The sequence below is a fragment of the Danio rerio genome, chromosome 22, assembly GCF_052040795.2.
Source record: "Danio rerio strain M-AB ecotype USA chromosome 22, GRCz13ab, whole genome shotgun sequence".
NCBI classification, from domain to species: domain Eukaryota; kingdom Metazoa; phylum Chordata; class Actinopteri; order Cypriniformes; family Danionidae; genus Danio; species Danio rerio.
The window spans coordinates 3,866,915-3,880,702 of record NC_141042.1 but is presented as its reverse complement, the minus strand read 5'-3'; the positions used below and the strand labels follow the sequence as shown (position 1 = coordinate 3,880,702).

Here is a 13,788-nt window from a genome sequence, read left to right as displayed (position 1 = left end):
ATATCGCACTGCTACTTGTGTGATATTGCGCATATATATTTATATATGTCGCGCAAAAATTGAAGAGCGGGCTGGGAGGATCGGGGGATATGTCGCGCGAAAACTGAAGACGGGGGTGGGGGGTGTCGCTAGGACACTTCAGATCACTTTGGAAGGGCACTTTCTATTCAAGACTAAAGAGGGCATGTGCACTGCACAGGTTGTATATAGGTTTTATATATATTTTTAAATTTATTTATATTTTAAAATATTATATATATATATATATATATATATATATATAAAGATATTTTTTAAAATTTTAGTTCTTTTTTTTTTTTTACATATTATTTGTTTTTATATTTGTTTATTATTGTTTTTTTGGTTAATTTATTGACTTTTATGTGACAAGATTGAAAACAACACGCTACATTAAGATAGTATTTGGCATTTTATGACATTTAGGCTTATAACTAGTACTTTAGATAAGTTTTGTGCTTATTTTTTTGTATTTACATTATATTCAGCCTTATTTGTAGTATTATGAGCTTTTTACTACATTACTGTATTTGGTGTTACATTATTTTATTAAAGCTTTTACATTACACTAGTAGTTATCCTTAACTACTTTTAAAATTATATGTTAGATTTGTATTTATATTAAATATTTAGCTATAAGTTGGTTAACATATTGAATTTACATGACGTAAGGTGAAAATGATACATTACATTAAAGTTATGATTGGCATTTTATGATATTTAAGCTTATATGTAGTACTTCAGGTTAATTTTGTGCTTATGTTATATGCATTTAATAGTCAGTCTTATTTGCAGTATTATGAGCTTAGTAATAAGTAATTACTGTATTTGACTTAATTTTAAGGTTTATTTTCATAATATTTTTAGTTTTCATTGTCTAGGTTTAAAATGACACATTAGATTTGTATTTATAAAAAACATGTTGGCATAATTGATTCATTGATTGAACTTACATGATAAAATGATGTTACATTAAGATCATATTTGGTATTTTATGATATTTAGTCTTGTATATTACTTCAAATAGTTTTGTTTTTTATATTTACATGATAATCACCGTTATTTGTAGTATCTGTTGTAGCTTATTACTAGATTACTGTATTTGTTGTTTAATTCTATATTTTGACTTAAGTTAAGGTTTCTTTTTTCCATAATATTAGTAGTTTTAATTAACATGATACATTAGATTTGTATTTATGTTGTATTTTTTGCATAATTGATTCATTTATTGAATTTACATAGTAAAATGATATGTTACATTAAGATTATATTTCTCATTTTATCTTATATCTAGTACCTCAGATTATTTTTTGTGCTTGTATTTTATATTTAAATGTTATTCAGCCTTAATTTTAGTATTATGTGATTACTGAATTACTGTGTTTGGTTTTAAATCTAGTGTTTTGTAAGATATTTAAACGTTATACGGTATATATTTTATTTCTGCTTATATTTAGTATAACCTTTCAGGCTTGATTTCAGCACGTCTAAATATCTATATGATATATAGGCTTGATTTTAGTATTTTACATAATATTAATTAATTTACTTTTAAAAGTATACATTAGATTTTGATTTATATTTGATATTTTGTGTCATTTTTGGTTCATTTATTGAACTTGCATCATATTAAGCTTTGTTTTTTAGCATTGTATACTTTATTTGCTCATACATTTATACATATATTAAAAGTGTGTGTGTGTGTGTGTGTGTGTGTGTGTGTGTGTGTATATATATATATATATATATAATTTTTTAACTATATATATATATATATATATATATATATATATATATATATATATATAGTATTATATATATATATATATAATTTTTAACTATATATATATATATATATATATATATATATATATATATATATATATATATATATATATATATATATATATATATAGGCTTATATGTAATATCATGCATGATAATGTTCATTAATTTTGAGTATAATAAATAACAATAATGCAATTTGTTTTTATATAGAGACTTTAAAAGTACCATCTGAAAGCCTTTTACAGCCGTAAAAATGTACAGCAGGCAAATATGGATAAATGCATTAAGGATGAAAAATAATTCATAATAAAATTAATAATAGATCTAAAATTCTAATAAAAGCTACCCTAAAAAGTAAGTTTTTAGTGATGATTTCATTTTAAATTTTGAGTATTATATGTTATATTCAGACTATGTCTAATGTTTTAAGTCATATTGAAATAGGTGTGGTATTTTATATTAATTTTTGTGCTTAAATGTAGAATTCTGCATGATATTTTGTCCAGTGCTATGAGCATTCCGTCCAATGTTTTGAGTACCCTTATATACGTAACATTTAGGTGTATATTTGGTGCTCTTCAGGCTCTTTTCCAGCTCGTAGTCATGCTGGAGCTTCACGAATGGCAGCACCTCCTGAACTGCGTTTGCAATTAAGTGCAATAATAAAAATGGCTCCATTGAGGCATTTCTCCATTTACCCTCCGCTAGAAAGCATCCTATTAGGCCATTCAGGCTCGGCTAAAAGCACACGCTAAGAAAGCTTTTCACAAAGCTTTTGTGATGTAATGCTGGATTCTTTTTTTATTATCGTGCATTGTTGTCTGTTTATTAACTAACTTTTGTTTTTACTAAAACTAAATTTCTTAAATGCAATTGTTGTCATTTAGTTTTGTTGTTGTTTTTTAAAATAGATTAGATTGTAAAAAATAGAGTTGTATCATATAAAACCTAATATAAGCATGTGAAAAATAGCACATAAAAAAGAAAAAAAGAGAATGACGATGCTGTAAATGACAATAATGATAAATAATAAATAACAATAAATGATTTTATTTGAAATTTGGAAATGTCAGGTCTTTATAACTAATAAATGTAACTTTTTACTCAACAAAATTACAAAAAGAAAGCATTTTACTTAAACACATAACTAGTAAATACTGGGATTTTATTATTATATATTTATTCCGTATCCCGGACGAGCCCCCAGAACAACATCTAGTTTGCGAAAGTATGTTTTGCGATTTAAATTTGAAATGGGAGTAAAAAGTAATCTTGGAAATTAAATCAGAGATAGCAAAGATTACTACCATCTGACCAATTGTCAAGGTGTTTCGAAATCGGTTGTCATCCTCAGATTTTATATACTTATTTTTCTGCAACCCAGACGAGCCCCTCAAACAATGTCTACAAGGTTATTTACAACTCCTGCTGTCCTTCACGTCCTTTTGTAAGTTAAACACGCCACAGACCTTCATATTAACCATACTTGTACAATACATTTTTGTGGTTTAACTTATGCAAAAAAAATAATAATAATAAATAAATAAATAAATTGAAGGACAAGCCGGAATGTAAATGACCTACTTGACGTTTTAGGGGCTCGTCTGGGATGCAGACAATCACAAGTTGCTAGTAAATAAATAAAGTCTGCTTTCTGTCATCTTTCAGCCAGTATATTGAATTAAAAGTATATTCAATTCCTGCTGTTCTTCACATACTTTCTTTTTAAGTTAAACGAAACATAAACCCTCATGCAAACCACACATACACAAGAAAAGTTTCTGATTAGTTTAAATTTTGCAAAAAAAAAAAGAAAAATTAAAAGAAAAATAAAATATGACGAAAAAACTCATGTGAAGGACAATCAGGAAAGTAAATTACCTTATTGACGTTTGGGGGCTCGTCCGGGATGCTAAAAATCACAATGTGCAAGTAAACATGAAATCTGACAATATTGCTTGTCATTTTTGATACTTTCTTTCCACTCTACTTACTTAAACCCATACCTAATAAATCCAGAGATTTTTATATATATTATATATATATATTTTCGAGCCAAACAAACAACATCAATGAGGTCATTTACAATTTCTGCTGTTCTTCACATACTTTTTTTTAAGGTAAACAAAACATGAACCCTTATGCAAACCACATTTAGACAAGAAAGGTTTCTGATTATTTTAAATTTTGCAAAAAAAAAAAAAAAAAGAAGAATAAAAAATGACAAAAAAACTCATGTGAAGGACAAGCAGAAAAGTAAATGACCTTATTGACATGTTTGGGGGCTCGTCCGGGATGCTACATATCACAATGTGCAAATAAACATGAAATCTAACAATATTGCAAAGTATCATTCATACTTTCTGTCCACTCTACTTACTTAAACCCATACCTAATAACCCCCCCCCCCAATTCACCCAAACTACTTTAATGAGTTTGTTTACAATCTTGCTGGCCTTCACTATTTACCATCTTTAACTTAACCACATAGCGTAATATAAACTACATATGGACAATAAATGTTTGTGGCAAGTTTAACTTATGGCACAAAAAAGCTAAAGTGAAACTAAATTCTCTTCTTGACATTTTTCAGGGCTCATCTGGGAATGCAAAAAATAACAATGTGCAAATAAATATGAAGTCTGTGTTCCCTCATCTTTCAGTAGACTTTACTTACTCACACCCCATTCACACGGGGCTTCAGCGTCAACGCTTGACTGAAGGCGTGTCTGAAGTCGTGGCTGAAGCGATCATCATAGAAGCGTCAGCCAATGAAATTCAGTCAGGAATAGGCCACTGTCTTGCTGGTGTATTTCCATACAGCTATCTGATTGGCTGATGCTTCCGCCAGCGCTTGAAAAGTTGAGCTAGTCCCAACTTCTGCAGCAAGCAACACCTCTAAAGCGCCGCCGACGGATCCACAATGCAGTTCGGCAACGCCTGACGTCACCCATTCAAAGTGAATGGGAAGTGTTGACACTGACTCCCTGTGTGAATGGGGCGTCAAACCCATACCTATATAATTCAGAGATTAATTATATATTTTCTCCGTCCCGGAAGACCCCCCTCCTCCCATCAATCATCAACATCAATAATGTAATTTACAACACTACTGTCCTTCACTTACTTTTTAAAGTTAAACAAACCACAGTCTTTCACATAAACCACACTTCTACAATAAATGTTGTGTAGGACAAGCAGGAATGACCTTCTTGATGTTTTGGGGGCTCGTCCGGGATGCAGAAAATCAGTGCGCAAGTAAATAATCGAAGTCTGTTTTCCGTTGCCTTTCAACTAGTATTTTGAACTGCCCCTAAGACAGTCATGCTAAGTATCTCTGACGCTTACTGTCCACTCTACTTACTTAAACACACACCTATTAAATCCAGAGATTTGTCATATATATTTTCCACATCTCGGACAACCCCCTGCTTACAATCCTGCCGTCTTTAACTATTTTTTTTTTACTTAAACAGCAACAAACCTTTATATACCCTGCTGAAAAATCCAGCTTAAACCAGCCTAGGCTGGTTGGCTGGTTTTAGCTGGTTGACCAAGCTGGTTTTAGAGGGGTTTTGGCCATTTCCAGGCTGGTTTCCAGCCATTTCCAGCCTGGTCTTAGCTGGTCAGGCTGGAAAATGACCAGCTAAAACCAGCTTGACTAGCCTGGTTTATGCTCGACATAGCTGGTTTTGGCTGGGCTCCCAGCCTGGCTAGGCTGGTCAAGCTGGTTTTAGCTGGTCATCTCCCAGCCTGACCAGCTAAGACCAGGCTGGAAATGGCTGGAAATGGCCAAAACCCCTCTAAAACCAGCCTGGTCTACCAGCTAAAACCAGCCAACCAGCCTAGGCTGGTTTAAGCTGGATTTTTCAGCAGGGTAAACTACAATTGTACAATGAATGTTTGGCGTTTATTTAACTTATTCACAAAAACCTAAAGTGACGGTCAACAGGAATGTAAATGAACTTATTGTTAGTTTTCGGGGGCTCGTCCGGGATGCTGAAAATCCAAATGTCTAAATAAATATGCAGTCTGTTTTCTGTTGTCTTTCAAACAGTATACTGCATTATGAGTATACCTTTTGACCTTATTCTTGACGGATGAGCTCAGACTTTGGCTCGAGACTTCCTCGCTCTTACATTAGATCTTAAAAACAGCATGTTATTTTGCTTGATGTTGCAAACTGACATTTCGTATTATATTATTCCACTTTTTGTGTATAGTCATGAACTCGCATGTTTGTAGAGTATTTTGACCGTTTTCTGACGTTTTTATTCCTAGTCATTTCTCCAATAGGCGACTGAATCGGAAGTTCTAAAACAATCGCGTAACATAAACGCACTTCCACATCACAGAATAAGGTCAATAACTGCCTCAAAGACAGTAATGCTAAGTATCCGTGATGCTTTCTGTCCACTCGACCTTCAGGACGCTCCTCATTGGGAGTTCTCTGCCCTGTAAATACAGCTGCGAGTCTCCGACTTTGCTGTCTAGTGCGTGTGAGTGCATCCGTCTCTGTCAGAACCGTCTCCAGGTTTAACCTCGGCAGGTACGGATCCGTCAGCGTGGCAGAAGCAGCTGGACTCGCTCATCAGACAGACGCTCCGCACACACACACATACACGCATCGCCGCACGCCGCCGGATAATTGTACAGAGCCGGCGGAGAACGAGCCGATGTCGCTTTATCAAAGCCCAACGGGGGCCTGGGGCCGGTGACGGGGCATCTGTACACGTCTGAGATCCAGCAGAGAAACACACACTACACTTTACACACTAGCACATACAACTGCACATTGCAGTTTAATAGGCTCAGAGATCCACAAATACACAGCAGATCCACAACTATACACCTTACAAACACACACTGTGGTAAAATCAGCTCAGACTGACAAATACACACACACACACACACACACACATACACACACACACACACACATACTAGATCCATAGTCACACACACACTTAATCCACAACTAAACGCACACGCACTAAATCTACAACTGCACACACACACACACACACACACACACACACACACACACACACACACACACACACACATTAAATCCACAATTAAACACACACACATACACACTAGATTCACAGCTATGCACTCGCACACACACACACTAAATCCGCAACCACACACACACACACACACACACTCTAAATCCACAACTACACACACACACTAGATCCACAGCTGCACGCGCACACACACACACACACTAAATCCACAGTAACCCACAGACACCTGTACACACACTAGATCCACAGCTACACACTCACACACACTAAATCCACAACTCATACACACACACACACATACATACACACACACACTCACACACTAGATTCACAGCTACGCACACACACACACACACACACACACACACTCACACACATTAAATCCACAATTAAACACACACACATACACACTAGATTCACAGCTACGCACTCGCACACACACACACTAAATCCGCAACCACATACACACACACACACACACACACACTAAATCCGCAACCACACACACACACACACACACACTAAATCCACAGCTACACACACACTAGATCCACAGCTGCATGCACACACACACACACTAAATCCACAGTAACACACACACACACACACACAAACGTACACTAGATCCACAGCTACACACTCACACACACTAAATCCACAATTACACACACACACATACATACACACACACACAATCACACACTAGATTCACAGCTACGCGCGCGTGCACACACACACACACACACACACACACACACACACTAAATCCACAACTGCACACACAGACAAACACTAAATCCACAACTGCACACACACACACTAAATCCACAATCACACACACGCGCACACACACACGCAAACACACGCAAACACTAGATCCACTGCTACACACACACACACACACACACATACACACACACACACACAAACACACACACGTCCACCTTTTGCTGATTTTCCTTTTAAAAGCAGTGAACCTGCACAATCCAGAATACACCAGTACAATCCTGAATCTCAGGTATGATCGCCCGTGTTGGCCTCTCTGTGTCCACAAGCAAATGAGTTCTTCTTGATGATTTATGAGGATCTGCGAGGCTCATTACGCGCGCAGGTCTAATATTTCACATCACAGATTAAAACTAAAGCGACTATTGCAGCTTGTACATCAAAATAAACAGCTAATATATACACAACCGCCACCTTTCCGTCGGCACCGCGCCATTCCCGCTAACAGCTTTATCAACCAGAGACACGTTTCATAATTACACAAAGCATTCCTTGATAAGCCTGCATTTAAAACAGAAATGGCTCTCCAGTAAACACTTTATTGCTGATAAAAGTCTCAGGGGCGGCATCAGATTCCACACACGGAGCCTCCCCTGTATTGGCTATTTTATTATTTTTCACTTAGCCAAATGATTTAATTTCATCTGTTCCTTAATCAGGTTAACTGATTAGCTCTCAGACATGGCTTTGGAGGCATATTAATAGTACTCTGGGAGGGTTGGAGGAGGACCAGCAAAAAGAGAGGTACAATGAGATACAAACAAAGCAAGATGTGTTGTTGTTATTTATTTATTTTATTTTTTTGTACAGTAAATGTTTGTGAAAACAAAAAAAAAAACTAAAGTGAAGAACAACAGGAATGTTAATGACATTGTCAGTTTTTAGGGGGCTCGTCCGGGATGCTGTAAATCCCAATGCGCAAGTAAATATGACGTACGAGTTGGGAATCGTTTTGGCTCGAGACTTCCGTCTCTTTCATTTACATAGATTTTTAGACGTTAAGCTCAATACCTGCCCCAAAGACAGTAATGCTTAACTAATGCGAAAACAAAACTAAAGTGAAGGACAACAGAATGTAAATGACCTCATTTTTGGGGGCTCGTCCGGGATGCTGAAAATCCCAATGCGCAAGTAAATATGACGTATGAGTTGGGAATCGTTTTGGCTCGAGACTTCCGGTCTCTTTCATTTACATAGATTTTTAGACATTACGGTCAATACCTGCCCCAAAGACAGTAATGCTTAACTAATGCGAAAACAAAACTAAAGTGAAGGACAACAGAATGTAAATGACCTCATTTTAGGGGGCTCGTCCGGGATGTTGAAAATCACCATGCGCAAGTGAATACGCCGTCTGTTTTCCATTGTCTTTCTGCAAGTATACCTAAAATATAAGTATAGCTGTTGACCTTATTCTTGATGTACGTGTAAAGACTTTTTTTGGCTCGAGACTTCTGGTCTCATTCACTTCCATCATTTTTTACATTTTTGACCTTTTTTTAAGTTGTTTGCTTCATTTTCTATTAAATCATGTGGTTTTAGAGACATTTTAAGCACTAATATTTGCTAGATTAGCTTGTAGGATGGTAAGTTATTATTTTTATAAATAATCTAATGAGAATACAATTTTATATAGAAAATGTTGAACAAAGATATGAAAAAAATGCTTCTTTTTTTAAATACAAATTTATTATCATTCATCATTTAAAAAAAAAAAAGCTATCAGGAGTCTGTTCAAACTTGTTTTAAATTAAAAACTGAAGCCTAAAGGTAAGTGACAAACTGGCCAGCTCATTTCCTCATTCAGAATTTGTCTATTTGAATAATTTTTGTCTTTCGAAATGCGCTCAATCCGATTCAGTTTACTATAGGAGAAATGACTGGAAATAAAAATATAATAAGAAAATATCAGTTTGCAACATCAAGCAACATAAACTCCTTTTAATATGAAAAATATTCTTTCTATTGCATTCCGTTGCCGTATATAGCACACTGCTTAAATCAGCCTTTAAGCTCGATCATCAGGCACACTGTTGTTGATGTTGTAAGTCTGGCAGGCTGCGCTTGCATGTGTTTCGAACCAGGTTTGCAATACCTAGTTCAAGCACTGGGTGTCAAACTTACACACAGCACCTTTAAGATGACATTTACCTAATCTGTAGCCACAGCTGTGTGGATTTGAGAGGTCAATTTAATTTCCCAAGCTCTTAAAAACGAGATGCACAGAGGGTGGATGTTTATTTTGATTCAGGTGCAAAACTGTAATATCACATAAAAGCTTGGCTAATAAAGCAGCGCTTCAATCCAATGAGAAACAAAAGATAATAAAATGGTCACTTCTTGATAAACTGAAGTAAATGTCAGCCAGACAAATGTAGTCGAGTGCATTGGCAGAAGCCGCTGTGGTGTTTTTTCCTCTCTAATAAATGAGATATACGCCTCAGAAGACGAAATGTAATGAGCGCAATGCGGTGGCTTTTGGAGGTGTGAGACACTCTTTGGCAGCGCAGACAGATGCTCAAGACAGTTCTGGAGGGAATAATAATAGGATAATAATAACACTGAAGCACTGTGATGACGGCTGAGGGGTTTTAGAAATGACCAAAACAACATTTCAGATGTTTTACAATGTGCAACACTGCAAAAGTGCATTAAAAAAAATCTGTCCACAAAAAATGCATTGTGATGGATGTTAAGGGCACACTGAACCAACAGGTGGCGATGAAAGCCTTTAATGCTGGGTTCACACCAAATATAGATTTACGTAGTTAATTTTAAAAGTAAATGCTGAAAATGATTATGTGCCACATTAAGAATTTACGTAGCACACTGCATACAGGTCAGTGAAATGTAATAAAAGGGGATTACTGTGAACGATGTGTAATCCACGAGTTCACACTTGCAGTCGTTTAAGTATAAGGCGTATTTATCGTGCTGTCCGGGGAGAGGGCTTTGAGCTCGGGGAAACACCCCAACTCGAGTTATTCCCCTTAACAGGAAACAAAGAGGAGTTGGGATTCGAGCGAAGTTTCTAGCCTGGCCCCAGAACGCTCCCCACGGGAATGTAATGCTTAAGAGGTGAGTTGTCGGGGTGGTGGAGGGATGCTAAAGTCGTGAGATGATGCAGGTAAGACAGCTTTGGTATATAAAGGGGTTTGTTCAGGAACTGATTTGATATTAGAATAATTGTCAATGACGTATTCGATACTGAGACTTCTGCACATGCTCCTCCCGATATTTGTTTACAAAACATCACTAAGTGACGTTTTTGGCATAAACATGTGGAATTTGCCTCAATCACATGTGTTTTCTGTTGTCTAATCAGAAATTAGAAAACAGCACGGACAATAAGGCCATAAGGCAAAAACTTTAGTTGTGGTATTTACCTCATTGTATCTGGAATTTCAGAAAATCCTCAGAAGTTTTCAGAAAGTTTTGCTTTCAGTTCGCTGATACTGCGTTATTGGGTACTGCGATTTTTAAAAATACCCATGTGCCACACGCAAAAGGCCTAACTGTTATGATCACCATCAATCTAGCAGAGAAACATGTAGTTCGCTGGAGAACTGCAAAACCTGCCACATTATGGACTACAACTCCACTCATGCACTCCGCTCACACACACCTGTTCCAAGTTCTGGTGATGAGCACACACACTGATGACATGGACTTTAAATACAGCACACACACACACACTTCATGGCTGAGTCTCGTTTATCTGTCTAGTTAACATTATGACGTGCTTTCCTTGCCTTGTCCTGCCGTGTTTTTGACCCTAGCCTTGTTAGTTTGTTTGTTTACGTTGCCTCCTGCCTGCCTTTTGACCATCTGCCTGTATTATCGGCCATTACTCTGGATTTCCTGCATACATGTGTTTAACCACTGTTATACAATGACTTGCCTAATTACCCTAACTTTATTCTAATTAACTAAGTTAAGCCTTTAAATATTCCTTTAAGCTGTATAGGAGTGTCTGGAAAAATATCTAGTCAAATATTATGTGCTGTAATCATGGCAAAAATAAAAGAAATCAGTTATTAAAACTATTATATTTAGAAATGTGTTTCTCTCCATTAAACAGAAATTGGGGTGGGAAATATACATGAGGTCTAATAATTCTGACTTCAACAGCTTACTGAAACCTGGATCGGTTTCTGGTCATGGTTGTGCGAGTCTGTGTGAGTCGCTCGGGTCCGGCTGCTGTCACGTCAAACACTGCGACGTCAGCATGGTGTGAGCGCAGGGTAACCAATAAAACAGGGAGAATGAGGGCTGCGGGGTAGAAGAGGAACTCCATAATGCTCCATTAAAGAGCGTGAATCCCATTCCAGCCTCTCCAGATATCACTGCACCGACTCTTTTGGTTTATTCCGATTGGTATGCCTGAGGTTGACTAGCGGATCAAGGACAACACCGGCTCTCCCATCCCAATTGCAAGACGTTTCTTAAACAATCCCACATAAAAAGAATTGACAAATGCAGGGTTTTATTATACAGTTGAAGTCAGAATTGTACAATTTCCCCCCAAAGATTTTCTTCAATTAATTCCTAAACATAATAGTTTGAATAACTCGTCTCTAATAACTAATTTATTTTATCTTTGCCATGATGACAGTAAATAATATTTGACTAGATATTCTTCAAGACATTAGTATTCAGCTTAAAGTGACATTTAAAGGCTTCACTAGGTTAATTAGGGGTGAAGTTAGGGTATTTAGGCAAGTCATTGTATAACCGTAGTTTGTTCTGTAGACTATCCAAAACAAATCTCACTTAAGGGGGCTAATAATATTGACCTTAAAAGACTTTAAAACAATTAAAACTGCTTTTATTGTAGTCGAAATAAAACAAATAAGACTTTCTCCAGAAGAAAAAATGTTCTAGGAAATACTGTGAAAAATCCCTTGCTATGCTAAACATCATTTGGGAAAAATTTGAGTTTCACAGGAGGGCGTATAATTCTGGCTTCATCTTTACATAATCTTAAATCCTGCTGTACAACTTGGGCCTCAGATTTCCAGCAGGGCTGGTGAAAGCTTCGCACAAGTTATGATACTTCACAACTTCAGTTATAATTATCACCTCTGTTCTAATACGACCCAACAGACTTACACCTACTGATGGTGGATCAGTGTTTCATTTGCGGCATCAGAAAAAAAAAAGATTTTCCCACAAATGCCTGATTTTACCTTTAGCAACATCAAATATTGGCCCAGTGGTTAGCACTAAGGGTGTCACGATTTCGATTTTAAATCGATCGGAATTTATGCTCAATTTCAATTATCGAATCAAAAAATAGAATCGTCGATGCTGCCACGCCCCCATGTCACGTCAGCTTGGCTTGCCAAGCGGGAAAAAAACATGGTTGTTGAAGTGCTTGTTAAACTGCAGACGCAGGAGACCCGTCGACAGAGCTTAAACCCTCTCCTCTTTCAATGAAGTCGCCGGTGTGGAAGTATTTTGGATTTCCAGTGAGTTATGTTGACAACGTTCGTGTTGTCGACAAAAAAACACAGTTTTGCAAGCTCTGCTATGTACGTATAGACAACACCGGCATCGCGATCCTCCGCCCCGTTGCATATCCGTTCACGAAAAGTACACACTCAGGCCCTGTTTACACTGTCTTTGTTTTTAAATGGCATTTTAGAACGACAACGATTTGACATCCACAGTGGCGTGTAGCATTTCTGAGCAGCCCTCCTTCCTCTCTACCTCTGAAAATGCACATCACGTGACCACACAGACACAGACGCACACACAGCTATGCGCTCGAGACTGCAAAATAACGGTAGGCTACAAATAATTAATTTGTTATCAATTAATTAATTATCCATAATCGAAAATCGAATCCAACCGTGACTTTAGAATCGAAAATGTAATCGAATTGAGGATTTGGAGGATCGTGACACCCTTAGTTAGCACTGTCGTCTCATAGCAAGAAGGTTGCTGGTTCAAAACACTGTGCGCAAATTGTGTACTGGAGACAGAACCCGTCCGAATAGTTGACCGGCTTGACCATTTGTTAGGCAGTAGACACACCTGTACTGTGAAACAATTTGCATTACTTTGGAGACCGTCAGGGCTCAGGAAACCGAGAGATTTTGAGGTCTGTCACACCCTAAAAACCAAAGAATATAACTTTTCAGCTATATATAGATTAAGG

At 36.8% G+C, this 13,788-nt stretch overlaps 1 protein-coding gene and 2 long non-coding RNA genes across 52 annotated transcripts in view; 2 read left to right on the top strand and 1 right to left on the bottom strand.

The window, feature by feature from the left end:
* LOC147831455 (uncharacterized) overlaps positions 1–13,788 on the bottom strand; it is a 787,032-nt gene that overhangs the window by 85,222 nt on the left and 688,022 nt on the right. The gene's annotated exons all lie outside the window — the stretch shown is intronic.
* The window catches only part of ptprsa (protein tyrosine phosphatase receptor type Sa), a 387,121-nt gene that overhangs the window by 229,128 nt on the left and 144,205 nt on the right, over positions 1–13,788 (top strand).
* Positions 8,524–12,777, top strand: LOC147838340 (uncharacterized). Its single transcript, XR_015521671.1, has 3 exons — positions 8,524–8,547; positions 8,758–10,738; positions 12,349–12,777. It is a non-coding gene; the product is annotated as an uncharacterized LOC147838340 (long non-coding RNA).